Below are 15486 nucleotides of genomic sequence, written 5' to 3'. Positions count from 1 at the left end.
TCTCACCGCTGGTGGGAAGCAGCATCGTCAGTGCCTCTTTACGGCTGCCTTTAGGATGCCCTGACCCATCTCCGCTGCCTTTCTTGCTGAACCCAAATTCTCCTTCCCTCGTGAACACGTGTACGCAGGCTTCCCTTACTCCAGGCGAAAAACCCTCTTGGCAGAATACTTTTGGCTCATTACTAGAAACATAAGAACTCTCCAGATCATTTTTTTCTTTTATTTGAAGAAAGCCAAGTTAGATTTCAAAAAGCCTTGTTCTGAGACCCGAGGGTGTTCAGAAGTGTCAGACGGAAACAGTGACTTCGTACATCTGGGAAAACTGGACGGCTCAGGACACACTCCCGGAGCCATCCAACGTCCACAGCAGTGGCGTCTCACAGGACCCAGACAGCGCGTGGCCACCTGCATGGACACAAGACCCTTTTCCTGTGGGGAGCATCGTGGAGGACTTGGGGAGGTCAAGTCATTTAGGAGATGCTGGCCTATTTTCTGTGTATCCAGGTGACCCCTGTAAATCAAATATACTTTGTAGTTCAAACAACTGCATAAGCAAGACTTTCATGTTTTGGAAGTGAAGATGTTTCTCTTTTCAAAACTTGTGAGGTGCCGGAGAAAATGAGAGGCTTAAAATAGCTTTTACACGGGTACTATTCATCTCCCTATTAATATGAAATAAAGTGGGTGCTACACAGAATTGTAGCACCCAGGGAGTCCAGAAGTTATTTTAGCACATAAAAAAGATAAGCCTGATGAAAACGCCTCAATTCCGCATTGATGTCCCTAGTTTTGAAAAGAAACCAAAAGCACTTTTGATAAATACCTTCATGAGTTGCCCAGCATTGCATTTATATGTCCTTTGAAAGAGTCCTGAATCCTACCAAGTGGATTCCCAATTAACACAGAGATGTCAACAGAACAGCCATAAAGGAACCAGACAAGAGGAAAGGCGTGACTTTTCCACTCAGTCCAGCAAGTCAGCCAGTGGGGAGTCAGCACACCTGCTGACCTGTGAGCTAATAAAGCCGTGTGTGTGTGCGTGTGCGTGTGCGTGTGCGCGTGCACGTGTGTGTGTGTGTGTGTGTGTGTGTGTGTGTGTGTGTGTCTGTCTGTCTGTCTGTCTGTCTGTCTGTCTCTGGGGATTTGGCCTTGTTATGAGCAAGTTCACTTCCACCTGTATCAGCATTTCTCTTTGCTAACTGGAAGATCCAGACAGTGGCGATTTTCACGTGGCAACGTTCCCACTAGAACACAGCCTTTTATTTGATCCTGCACCATCTCAAAGTCTCCCTCATTTGCTGTATCAGTTCACGCTTGCTGAAGGTCTGTGTGTCACAGTCCTGCACCCCTCCAGGGTTTGTTTTGGCGACGCTTCAAGAACAGAACGAAACCTCCCTTTTCCTCTGGGGGCAATCTCCGCTGGGGTTTATGTGAACTTTGTGGGGTGGCAGAGATGCATGAACTCTAAGTGACCTATGTACCTTCCCCCAGAGCCCAGGGCCCCTGGCAGGCATGCAGACATGGTGAACATCTCCTGGGGCAGGAACGCAGTCCACCACGGCAGAAAATCAGTGACCATGAGCAAAGAGCGGCCCCCAGAAGCCACCATGCAGACAACAGGTTCTGAACACGCTACACGGGCTGGAGTTCCAGCTCCACCACCTGCCAGCTGGATGGTTTGGGGCAAGGCGGCTGCCCTCCTGGTGCCTCCCAGGTCTGCTCGGAGAAGGACACGGGTTACTGTACATAGAAGAATGAACACAGTGTCGGAGATGCTGGCAGTCCTGTGGGCGTGCTACCTGTACTGTTCCCACTTAAGTTACGGCCGATTCCTTGACTTGCTTTGTAGGTATATTACTCATATTGTAATACCTCCCCCGTTGGAAGGAGAAGTGAATCTGAAAGCTGTCATCTCCTGAACCTCGTCTGGAAATGCGTCCTTATGCCGTGTTGCCAGGATGCTTTCTGGCTCAGAAAGTGCATCAGATCAACAGAGAAACTTAGGAAACGGTGTGTGGAAAAAAAAGTCTCGAGTAATTAAAGCCACCGTGTTCAGGTGGAGAAAGAACATCTTGATGAAGCTCACGGAGGCTGTCTTGGACAGAATTTATCTTTTAAAAATCATCTACTTAATTCCTTTTAAAACCAAGTAGGATTATGGCTGTGAGCACCCTCAAGATAGGTATGAATGTTTCCTTAAAAAAGAAAAAAAAAAGGAGTTCGCATCGTGGCGCAGCGGAAACAAATCCGACGAGGAACCACGAGGCTGTGGGTTGGATCCCTGGCCTTGCTCAGCGGGTTAAGGATCCGCCGTTGCCGTGAGCTGTGTGTGGTGTGGGTTACAGACATAGCTTGGATCTGGCGTTGCCGTGGCTGTGGCGTAGGCCGGCAGCTGTAGCTCTGATTCGACCCTTAGCCTGGGAACCTCCATAGGCTGTGGGTGCGGCCCTAAAAAGCAAACAAAACAAACCAAACAAAAAAACCCCAATCTTCTTCGTGCTCTAGGGGCTGTGTTGGGATGAAACTTATGATAAAAGCAAGAGGAGTCTTTGCGTAAATCAATCCCAATACCCAGCCCGCCCGATTATTCGCTCATCCAACCAGAATTCACTGACCATAAGCAAAGAAGAAGGCGCTGTGGATACACACAAGCTCCCCACACTTTAGGATGAGGAGACAATTATGTGCAATACAGTTTAGGAGATAATGGAAAATGGAAAGCCAGGTGCTCCGGAAGGCGGCTCTGGGTTCCCTAAGAAGCTGCCAAGTGCCCAGGTCTCACCCAGAGTATTCCTGCCTGGTGTTTTTCACGCAACCTGAGAGGCCTCCTCACCAGACACAAGGCATGCTGGTGTTCTCATCAGCTCTGGAAGATGCTATTTTTGTCTGGTTTGTATGAAGTTTTATATAGAAGAGTCATTCTGTTTTATGGGCACGGCTTTGAAAAGCCTCCATCTATTAAGACAACTATGAATATACCATCAACAGCACTGCAACTCGGGCACTCTGTATTTTTTTTTTTTTTTTAACTTTTAGGGCCATACCTGCAGCCTATGGAGGTTCCCAGGCTAGGGGTTGAATTGGAGCTGCACCTGTCAGCCTACACCACAGTAACACAGGATCTGAGCCGCATCTGTGACCTACACCTCAGCTTGTGGCAATGCTGGATACTTAACCCACTGAGCGAGGCCAGGGATGGAACCGCAATCCTCATGGATACTAGCTAGTTCTTAACCCACTGAGCCATAATGGGAACTCCCAGTCTCCATATTTTGATTTTAAAAATCAAGCAGGAGATTTCAACAACTGGACTGTGACTTTGGAGCGGGGGTGCATGAGGAAGTACCCTGAGCCTAAGGACACACAGGTGGCCTCTCCTCTGGGCTGCGGGATGCTGGAGAAAATGAAGGGGCCCTCTCTCAGGGGGCATCCTCACCCTCACCTGCATATTTTATTTTTTATTTACCTTCTATGAACTCTGTGTCACTGGACCCTGGAAACCGGTGGGGAATGGGGGATTTCCATCAGTCATAAATGCAGGCGACGTTTATGGAAGGGCACTGATAAATATTTAGCGAGTTTGTATTGGTTCCTGTTTAAGTGGTAGGATTTGCTAATTCCTTTTAACTTTACTTTGTAAAAAGTAAATATCACAGATCACCGAAATTGTGAATAGATTCCAAATAGGGTAAAATCAAAGATTAAATCTGTCTCCCAAAATGTCAGGAAAGAGAACAAGACCAATACGATGCATTTCAAACAACCTGCAGGACCGCCAAACACACGGACTAAATCTGAGACCCAGAATGGAAAAAGAGAAAATAAAAATACAAGGAAACACCATGCTGAAGGAGGCCTCCGGAGTCTCCTCAGTTGAACTGAAAATCTGGTGTTGGGCCGTAAGGCAGTTTGGAAAAACACAAAACAGACCCAATGCCGTATTCATGCGTTTTTAGGATGGGTACAGGAAAATCGATCATAAATACACTCAGAAGGTAAGAAAAAAGAATCGTTTTATAAACATTGAAAGCCTTGAGGTTCTTGGATTTTAAACTAACAGGCTTTACTTTTTGAGACTTGTTTTCAATTCATGTCATTAGTTTTGTTTATCTACTACTTAAAGCCCTCTTCTCCCTCCCTCCCCCCCACCGTGTGTGTGTGTGTGTGTGTGTGTGTGTGTGTGTGTGTGTGTTCTGGAGAGGGATGAGCCAAAAGAACTACTTATATAAACTATTTAAGTAAAGTAGCAAAGACTAACACATTTTCTGCTCAGCATCAAGCACAGCAATGGCACGAAGCCATCAATTATCACAACAGATGAAACTCCGCAAGGACCAGGCTGAAAGCAGACCACACAGGCTTTTTCATGAAAATCAGATGACACAAGGAGGTGTGCTTTCCCCAGTTCTACGTAATGCTTTTCCAGGAGTTTAACTTCACTAAATAAAAATAAATAAGAGATCTGGGGGGGAGGGGCTCGTCTTCCCACCTCTCAGCAGCCCTGGAAGCTATTTGCTTTCCTTTAATAAAGACTTTGCTTGCGTGCAAATGAATAAATAAGAGATATAAGCATTGACATTATATTAATTGTGATATAATTATAAATTATTATTCATAAACATAGTTATTCATGTGGCAAAGAACAAAACCAGGATTATTAAGTGTGCCATGTGTTGGCTTGCTAGAAGCTACAAATGTTAAAATTGATAGTTTTTGCTAGATATGAAAAATAGTTAAAACATATAACTAAAAAATTAAAAACCCCTTCAGAGAATTAAGGAAGATATAAAATATTCAACGTTAACAAAAAGTGTACAAAGCCTATATATAATCAAAATTACAGGATTTTACTGATGCACTGGAAAAACAGCACACAAATACCTTGCTAGCTGTGCAATACAATATTCCTGGGTGTGGAGGCCTAGTTTTGCAGAGAAAAAACAGTTGCACTTGGGAGCAACTGAATAATTCAGTGGGGCTAAAGGGACACCAGCAAGACATAAAGGTGGCTGTTATGGGGTCGTGGAACAGTAGGTAGCTTCCTCCAAGAAGGAACCAAGCCATGAGTCCTGGGGGCTGCAAGATGCATTTCACACATACACTTTCTGACCTGTGGACATTTCCCAGTATGTTACAACAACCATGTTTAAAAACGGCGTAAATCTGGGGACTAAATTGTCTATACATTCAATTAGTTCTGCAAAGAAAGATTTATCATTTGCCTTCCCATTAAAAAAAAAAATCACATTGTACCTTGTATTTTCAAATGCTTGTTCTGAGTCACTGAGAAGGCAAGAAAAAAATTTACTTAATCGCGTCTAGCTTCCGAAATTCCAAGTACGTGTTTTTAAGCCACGCTTAATCATAACCTTGACCTTCCTCCATGCACTGTTAAAAACCAATGGGAAGACCAACCAAAAAATCAATCATGGGAACAAACTGCTCCCACATGTTGCAAAACAAAGGATGAAACAAATGATAAATGTTAAATATTCAAAAACCATTAGTGAATTCAGGCAGACTTTTTCCCATTCTAGTTCTCCACAAGAGGCAAGCCTGAATACCCTCAACACAGGCTTATTCAGAAGGTTTCAAGGCCATGCATTTCAAAAGGTGATGCTCAAAATGACATCTGGATGTCACACTTGTGCAGAGAGGATGAATCCACAAAAAGCAACTCAGGCAGTGACTCTGGGGTGGAATAGGCAATGAAGGCTTTTTAGAGTGGCGTTTTCTGCCCTTAGGTGCGAAAATTTGGGTGTCTCCCTTGTAACTGCCTTGGAAAAATGAAAACAGTTAAAAGGCAGAAAAGTACAGAAAAAAAAATCATACAATAAATACCTGTGAACCTGCCATCCACATCAATAAAAATGAGTAAGGAATTACCAAGAAGCACGCTTCCGTTCTCTTCCCAGGGATCATGGGCGTCCTGTCTTGTCCTGTACTTCTCCCACCTCTGAATGGTGCCAGGAACAAAACACAGCATTGTTCTGTATGTTTAAACACATTGGCATCTCCATGACCCCAGGATTCAGCAATGTGCTACTTGTCTACTCAGTCTGATATTCTGGAGGGATTGTCTCTGCTAGAACATCCAAACCCTGTTCACTTTATTAACCTCTGATTAAGAGTCTCGTCTCTAAACACATCACACGCTATTTTGTTTTCATTTTCCTGTCTATGGACACATTATTAATTGGTTTCCATTGTTTATTATTATACATGATGCTCAGATGGATATTCTGGAAGCTGTCTCCTTGGGGACACTCACTAGAGTATCTCCAGGAGAATCAGACTAGTAGCACTCCTGTTCAAAGGTGAGCATATGTTGGAGTTCCCTTCACGGCACAGCGGAAATGAACTGAGGAACTAGCATCCAGCAGGATGCAGGTGCAGGTTTGATGCCGGCTTCGCTCAGTGGGGTATGGATTCGGCATTGCTGTGGCTGTGGTGTACGCTGGCAGCTGCAGCTCTGATCTGACTCCTAGCCTGGAAACTTCCATACCTCACAGTTGCTGCTCTAAAAAGCAAAAAAAAAAAAAAAAAGGCATAATGTTATTCTAAAGTAATTATTCAATTTTCACTATTAACAGCCACGTACCAGCTCTCATTCCTTCATATGCAATCAATGTGTTAATAATTTGCATTCCTCTATGAGGGACATGGACTATCACTCCTCTGGGTTTTTTTTTTTTTTGTTTTTTGTCATTTACAAAAAAAATCACTGAAAAATACACTGCACATACTTCCCATATATATATGCATTTTTGGCTTCATGATTTATAGGAAAGAAAACTTTTTTTTTCTAGTGAAAACCCAATTTTAATACAGCATTCTATTTATAACGATTTATAATAATTAAATATCGCACCTCCCACAGGTAAATAGGCAGCGGTATGTCGAAGTCAGGTCGATGGGGGTGGAGTCGAGGAGAGAAAACTTTGATCAGAAGAAATCATTGCAAACATCTCCTACTCCCAATTGTTTCTTCGCTTTTTTTAGTGGTGTCTTAGCACAAATGAAATTTTAAATTGTAATGTTCTAAAATTACCAATCTTCCCTTTTTAGTTCGCGCTTTTTGGGTCTAAAGTTCCCACAAAAGCAAGAGCCATAAAGGAAAAGATTGAAGAACTGAAGCACAGAATGTTCAAATCTTCTGCACCATGGACGTTGTCACAGGCTCAAACAGAGGCTGGTCCCCCCGGAACACACGTTAGGACCCTAACAATGGCTCAAACAACGCGCACCTACTAAAGGCTATTTTAATGTAAATGTCTCCACATAGTTATTATGTATTCCTTCCTCCAATCATTCATGCATTCATTTTTATTTTGTTAATTGTTGATTTTCTAGAACATAAGTTCCATGTTGCTAGGGAGTTTTAAATATTGTATTTCTTTTTTTCACTTGTGGCATATGGCAATTCCCAGGCGAGAGGTTGAATCAGAGCTGCAGCTGATTCCTACACCACGGCCACAGCAACGCGGGAGCCAAGCCTCATCTGGGACCTACGCTGCAGCCTGTGGCAACGCTGGATCTTTAACAGGTTGAGAGATATCAGGGATCGAACCCGCATCCTCACAGAGACAACGGTGAGTTCTTAACCCGCTGAGCCACCACGGGCACTCTTTTTATTTCTAGAGATGAGTTTTGTAGCTTGTCTACCAATACTCACTGAATGGTTTATCTAAATGCACAGCTTTAGGAAGCTGGTTAAATAACTCATGTTCTTTATCTGAGCTGAGCAGTATGGAGCTACCAGCCACGAATGACTGTAAGCATAGGGAATGCGGTAGTTAGGAACTGAAATTTTATCATATGTAATTTCAGTTTAATGGCGAATAGCCACATGTGGCTTGTGGGCTACCATATTGGACAGTTCACATCTAAGCCATGAGACCAACACAATCCAAAGGGTTGGTTGCACTCACTTGAAATTTGTTGCCAATTTTATTTCTTGAGAACTCTGTGTGTGTGTGTGTGTGTGTGTGTGTGTGTGTGTAAAAGCATGGAGAGCTTTATTCTCCTGAACTGAATTGGTACTTAAAACTAAGTCCCACTATAAACAGGTACATGAAAATTGTACAACCACATACATATATGATAACCATATATATATATATCATATCTATAATCTATTATATATAATGTAGATACTGGCAAAAAGTGATAGGAATACAATATTCCTGAAATAAATTACACATGCTTAAAAAGTATGTTAAGAACATCTTTTAAATTTACTTCCTATATAAATTTGAAATATTTTTTTGTCCATGCACATAAAATCACATTGAAATCAATATCCACAACAAAGTTCCAAAAAAGGCGTGTGTTTTCTATTTGAGTTTAAGCAATTGAAACTACACAGCAGATCAATGATTACCAATTTAAAAGCAAAAGGTCTGAACAATTTGCCCAAAAAAAGACGCACTCCCAGCCCAAAGCTCAAACAAGCTGAATAGCACAGGCTACTTGAATTTTTGTAACTTCTAATTGAACTGGTCTTGAAGGCAAACATTCAGATATGTAATAGGCAGGCAACAAATATTTGCTGATTGACAAGGCTGTTCCTGAGGGCTTCTCCATCCCCTGTACAACACGCTTTCAAGGCAGAGACGCCCCCCACAATCCCAGGCTTTGGAAGGATTTGACAGGGCCATCACACCGTAACGACCTGGACACATGGCTTCATAGATGTGCCCCGTAAAACTGTTCAAGTACAGAAAGGCACACAGGTGCATACAACGCACACCTGGGCACCTGCAAAGAAGCCTGACTTGCCACCTGAGGATGAACCGAGTGTAAGGAAAAGCGCCACGTTCTCCCACCACAGCATCTTGGAGGAGGAGCAAGTGGCATGATGCATGGGAAGCAGAGCGGGGACCAGGTTGGGAAATAAAAACAGGATGGTTTTCTACCATAGCCCTGGTCTCCGCGCATTTTGGGGACAGTCACCGACCCCTTTGAAGATCTAATGAACACTGTTGAAATGTCTGATTACATACAAAAATGTTTCTCAGAACTCCAGAAAATGTCTGAGAACCCAGAAAATCTGTCGGAAACCTCTGCTCTGGGCCTGACTGTCCAGCCAGAGTCTGACACCTGCCGGAAGCCTTGAGCCGCAGAACAAAGACGGTCTTGACCCAGGGCTCTCTCTTCTGGGACTTGTAGAAACTCTGCGATGAAAGAGCTCGGTCTGGCCACCCAGCTGGCAGACTTTTAGGCCTCAGAGAAGCAGATCTGAAGTCTTTGTGGGCTTACCAAGAGCTTTGCACATAACATTTTTTTTAAAAGAACTGTGGTATAGAAATGAACATGTGTTAACCAAATCCCACCCAGATCCTTCGTTATAGCAAGTAAACATTTGGCGATTGTAATTATAATCAAATATGCACTTCCTGTCCCCAAAGAACTACTGCTTTATTAAGAAAAGCATATTGTCTTCATCACAGTTAAAATGCAAAAATATGTTCCATCCTCAGAATGCTACTGGAAAACGCTCCAGTTCTCTCAGGCAGGACAAAAGGGCTCAGATTAATTATTAACACTTTCATTGAAAAATCAAGGCAAATCCTTTTTCTACATGTATGTATGTATGTATGTATTGTCTTTTTGCCCTTTCTAGGGCCGCTCCCTCGGCATATGGAGGTTCCCAGGCTAGGGGTCTCATCAGAGCTGTAGCCGCCGGCCCACGCCACAGCCACAGCAACACGGGATCTGAGCCACGTCTGCGACCTACACCACAGCTCACGGCAATGCCGGATCCTCAACCCACTGAGCGAGGCCAGGGATCGAACCCGCAACCTCAAGGTTCCTAGTCGGATTCGTGAACCACTGAGCCTCGATGGAAGCTCCTGTATGTATTTATTTTTAATTTAAAAGGAGAGAAAATGTAAATTAAAGCATATTCAAAATGTGATGATCATTTATTTCCTTTTCTATAAAGAGCCTTGGCTTAGCTAGTTTCAGCACTGAGAAAATAAACAAATTCGCATTTATTGGTTTCTGTATTTAAATCTGACCTTTTAATCTCATGTTCTTTTTACAGACCCAGGATGCATGGATGGCTTGTTTTTATTTGCCAAACCCTAAGCCTTCCGTGTTTCTTAGATGGTTTGCGCCATAGAGGGATTTTCAAATTCACAGTAGCAAGGACCCATCAGAGTGGGATTTTCATACTAACAGTAGCGAAGCCCCATCACTTGTTGTGGTTTATCATACCTACGATTTCCCCACATTTTCTCTTACATTTTGAGAAAGAAATGGGGGGGCACTCTTGTGCCCCCATGTCCGTGCACCTAGCAAGGTAAGTGGGTGAATACTTTGTTAGCAGTGCGCTGAACCGATAGAGGGGGTGCATGGAGCTGGGCAGAGGCGCCCACCAGTCCCCTTAACAGAGATGCCCCTGGGTCGCAGAGGGCCCTGCCGGACAACCCCTGGTCCACCCTCAGCCGCTCTCACGCCCTGGTCCTGAGGTCTGGCTCGCCACGCTCCCCTCAGCTATTAAAAGGATGCGCTACCTGTCCTTACGGTGCTTCTTGAAATGAGGTCTACGGCCCCAACTGAGTCCAGGGTTATTTGAAGACCACATGGAGATCAGAAGCGCTCCATTTACAGCTGGACCCCTTCTTCTTTCTTTTTCCTTTCTGGAAGGCCTGACAGTGAGATCCAGAACTTTCTTAACACAAGATGCCTAAGCCCAAGGAACATGTGCCCTTCAAAGAAATGACGAGAGAACCCTACTGCATTTCGGCGAGGATCCAGGGACTCAGGTGGGGAGAATGTTCTGTCTTGCCTGTTAGTATCCACATCGGATAATCAATTTGTCAGAACTCATTGAAAGGCACACTTAAAATGGCACATCTTCCTGTTGCAAGTTTTGCCTCGATCAAGTTCAGCTGAGTCTTCAGGGGAGCACAGGTTGTGGGGGTGGCTTGTCTCTAACAAGGCCCATTTATTTGGGATGTTCTTCCCCAGCCTTCCAACTTGACCCCAAGGAGACAGCTACTCCCAAGTGGCTTATTAAAGGCCTTGAGACTTGACCAGCACTGCCTGGGACCCCTTCTGGAATGAGATGAAGGTGGGCCATAACATTTCAGCACATTAAAAAAGAGTAACAATAAATAATGTATTTGAGTTGAAGTATCAAAATATGCTACGCACGGCTTCTAAACCTTCACTCGGAGTGGACTACTAAAAGGAAAATTAGATAACGTCCTTCAGAACTTTTTCGCTTCTGCACTCTCCTCAAAGTTAATAAGAAGGGCAATCCATGTTGTTAAATTTATGTTGAAAAATAAAAAATGATGAACTATCCACGAGAACGTATGTCAGAACACGTCCTTCTATGTCTGATATGAATGATCAAACCAAAAAGGGGCTTCTGGCGACTGGGCACAGCTACCACAGGACATTTATAAAATGTGTTATGTTTAAGTAGTTCCTAGGAGTTCTCCTGTGGCGCAGTGGGTCAAGGATCCAGCATGGTCACAGCAGCGGGTTGGGTTGCTGCTGTGGTGCAGGCTCAATCCCTGGCCCGGGAACTGCCACATGCCACAGGCAAGGCCAAAAAAGAAAAGAAAAGAAATCTTTCTTCGGAGACGACATGATATGACATCCAAGGCTTCCAAGCATGTGAAGCAGAGCAGATCCAACGTCTGCTAACACTCTTAAAAATGCTATTTGCGTGGTTTTATTCCCTCGGGAAGCAAAACGCGACGTTTTGCATCCAGAAGCGCACTGGTTAATCCTGGCAGTGGGAAGCTGCTGGAAGACGGTCTGTCAACCATCACAAAACCACTTTTCACTGAGGAAAGATTCGGATTCCAGACTCTGATTTCCAGAGGGATATTTAAAAACAACGTAATTAAAATGTGAATTAAGAAGAAAAGATTGCTTTTTCCCTTTCTTAACAAGTCGGTGTATTTAAAGAGATTTATACCAGGACTTGAGCTGATTTCATGAGAAACAGCCTAAGTCTCATCAGGAGCCTATTCCTGGGAGCAACTGTGACAAATGCATTGTCCCTGCCCATCAATAACTCTGTCACACTCTGGCTCCACGTATTACAGGATTCTCATTAAGTTCCTGATAGTAACATTTTAATGAAATGGTGCAACTGTGCACCGATTTCATTATTTCTGCTAACATATTGCTCAGGTCGTAAAATTAAGGATATGCAGCAAACGTAGACAGTGAGATTCTCAAAGACATAAACGAGAAAGGTATCAAAAGGTACTAGGCATATGTCTAGACAAAGTGCAGTCACGGGATGTCTTTCAAAGGCATCGAGGACCTCAGGAAGACTCTCTACCCCTTCTGCAACGAGTTACTTCATAATTAGATACTGGAAGCTCAAAGGCAGGTATACAGTGGTATGCAATGGAAAATTTCTACAGCCACCGGACCTGAAATACGCTTCTTCCAAAAATCCGATTTTCTGGAGGTGATCAGCAACGGACACGACTCTGTTTGGATATCAGGTTGGTGACTCCACCATCACCCTGGGGTACCAGAGGTGGGCACACAGTGGGCTTTCTTAGATATTTTGAAAGTAAAAGAACAACGTATATAAAGATGAATAAGTAGCCGTGTGTTCTTAAATGAAAAGCATCGACATCATGAGAGTCAAACACTTGCTTCGAGGGTCTCTGAATGGAAGCCTGTATCTACCCAGAGATGGTGGGATGTAGGGAAGCCTGTGCCTCTCCAGAGACGGTGGGATGTAGGGAAGCCTGTGCCTCCCCAGAGACGGTGGGATGTAGGGAAGCCTGTGCCTCCCCAGAGACGGTGGGATGTAGGGAAGCCTGTGCCTCCCCAGAGACGGTGGGATGTAGGGAAGCCTGTGTCTCCCCAGAGACGGTGGGATGTAGAGAAGCCTGTGTCTCCCCAGAGATGGTGGGATGTACGAGAAGAACCCCAGGTGGGTACATCCGGGGTCAATGGAAATTCGGTCGAGTCATTTCAACTCTCTGAATCTCCATCTGCCAGTTTTTAAATTGGGATCGTAACATGGGAAGGATTAAAATACTGGTGGACGTTAAGTTACGCAGCCCCTGCATCGTAGCGGCCGTGAACTCAGACTTGTTTTCCTTCCTTCGTTTGTCCCATTCCCAAACAATATTGCAGAACCACCGACAGACTGACATGTAATACAAGGAAGACCTATCCTTGAAGAGAAACTTTGCAGAAGGTTTTGAATATGATGGTATCTGTAGGTTAAGGGGGGGAAAAATTCTATCGGTGAGAGGTCAAGAAACACTTCTCAAAGTAGAGGTCTCTAGACCTGGTTTTAAAAAGACGAATAGGAATTCTGTGGATGGAGAGAAAAGACGGGGCAAAGAAACAAGAGAATGTCAAGCGTATGAACCATCACGTTCCAGGGGCCTCAGGGAGCGAGGGGCTGAGGAATTTTTAAGCAGATTGGCTTGGCGGAGATGCTGCGTGTAAGTGGAACTGTGGGGAAGACGCTGGGCCTGTGATGGTACCCAGGAGCATGTGCCATCGGGGGTAAGTGCTAAGGGGCCACCAAAGTGTGATGCAGGGGGTGGATGGAGCCTGGGTGGAGAGAGACACGGCACACGGAGGCCAGGTATGGGTGAGAGCAGTCCTGCAGGACAGCAGAGGATGGGAAAAGCAGAGTTCATGGTGAAGAGTGAAAGAGACATAGCCTAGGGTCTGACCAATTGGCTCCGTCATCACTGAGCTGACAGAGCAGGTCTAAAGACTGGCAATTCCAAGCAGTTCATATAAATGCAATTTTCAGCTCGGCGTCGCAGACGTGGCTTGGATCACTGCCACTGAGACCTTGCAGAACAAGAGTCAAAGTCTAACTTCTCTGCAGCCATGAATGACACTCCTGGAGACAGATTTTGGGATCCAGCGCACTGTTAACGGTGTATTTTCTCAACAGTAAGTATAAGGATATGTTATCACAAAATGCGCTTTTTAGGGCCGCACCTGCAGCCTATGGACGTTCCTGGGCTAGGGGTCGAATCGGAGCTGCAGCCGCCGGCCTACACCACAGCCACAGCCACACCAGATCCGAGCCGCATCTGTGACCTACACCACAGCTCACGGCAATGCCAGATCCTTAACCCACTGAGTGAGGCCAGGGATCGAACCTGCCTCCTCACGGATACCAGTCAGGTTTGTTTCCACCGGAAGCCATGAGAGGAACTCCCACAAAATCTGGATATATTATTTCTGAACTTTTGAAAAGCAATTATGGGTCAGTTTCACAGAAACCAAGAAGGCCTGGGTCAGTTTGGATTGTGAGACGGTGCGCAGTTGTTATTTAAAGGAAAGACACAGTCCACCAAGGTCAATAGACTGACTTTTAGAGACACATTCACCATGGGTAGGGCTTCGTCTACACCCTCGCTTTTGGAACACGGGAACACCAAGGCTGGACTTCCAGGGTTCTATTTGCAAAGAAAAATTTTTAGAGTCCCAGGAAAACAAAGCAGAGAAACAGAGCAGCCATGGTCTGGCTGCTGGACGAGGGTATTTCACTCCCAGTGAGGGAAGCTGGAAATTAACAGAGAAGGTGGAAGTGCTTCAGGTAGATGTTTGTGTAGCAGGAGCCGACTGAAAGTTTGGGTCTGTCCAGACACTGCAGATATTAGCTGGAGGGACGTGTGTGTGTGTGTGTGGACCCCAGGGGCTCCCCCACGGGGCTCACGTGCTCCCCAGCATCTTCCAGGGATGACCGCTAATGCTCCTGCGCAGTGAGAAATGTGGAGACGAGATGGCCAGGGTGCTTAGGAGGGCCCTAAAAATGACAGATGGATGTTGGTCACTTCAGAAAATCAGCCTATCCCAGTTTGGCCAAAAGAGTCATCATCACAGAAAGACGAAGCTGTCAGAAGTGAGGAGGAAAGCTCCAGCAATACATCAGCCTTTCTTTATGTAAGGATTTGCCTCTTTTTTTTCTCTCTCTCTTTTTTGGCCACTCCCAGGGCATATGGAACTTCCTGGGCCAGGGATCGAACCTGAGCTGGAGCTGCAACCCTATGCCACAGCTGCAACAATGCCAGGGCCTTAACCCACTGCACTGGGCTGGGGATCAAACCAGCGCCTCCACAAAGAAAAGCCAGATCATTAACCTAATGCGCCACTGCAGGAACGCCCAAGGAGTTATCTTTAGAAAGCAGATTGCGGAGACCTGTGGGCATGAGAGCCCCAGGTTTGGTAACCCAGACTGTTGTCTGCAGAGGTTTCTCGCACCATCCCGTGGGAAAACTCTGCTTCATTCCACTGTATGACAGTTCCCCTGTCTTCAAGCTTGGTCGTGTGACTTGTGACGCCCTTCCTGCCAAGGGAACTCTATTTCTCTTTCCAAGGAACATGAAGTTTGGCCAGAGCGACATGAGTCAGCCTGGGATCTGGAGGAAAGAGGATGGAAGAAAGCCTGCAGCCAGGACCTGTGATGGAAACAGTGTGAGCAAGAAATACAGCCCTGCCAGCATCCTTGAGATTCAGGAT

The 15486-nt window shown here is 45.1% G+C and overlaps 1 protein-coding gene across 2 annotated transcripts in view; it reads right to left on the bottom strand.

The window, feature by feature from the left end:
• The window catches only part of ADCY2 (adenylate cyclase 2), a 420540-nt gene that overhangs the window by 268725 nt on the left and 136329 nt on the right, over positions 1-15486 (bottom strand). The window lies entirely within an intron of this gene.

The sequence above is a fragment of the Phacochoerus africanus genome, chromosome 1 (assembly GCF_016906955.1).
Source record: "Phacochoerus africanus isolate WHEZ1 chromosome 1, ROS_Pafr_v1, whole genome shotgun sequence".
Classification (NCBI taxonomy): Eukaryota; Metazoa; Chordata; class Mammalia; order Artiodactyla; family Suidae; genus Phacochoerus; species Phacochoerus africanus.
Note: the sequence above shows the minus strand (reverse complement) of the source record. Positions and strands in the feature narration are given on the sequence as shown.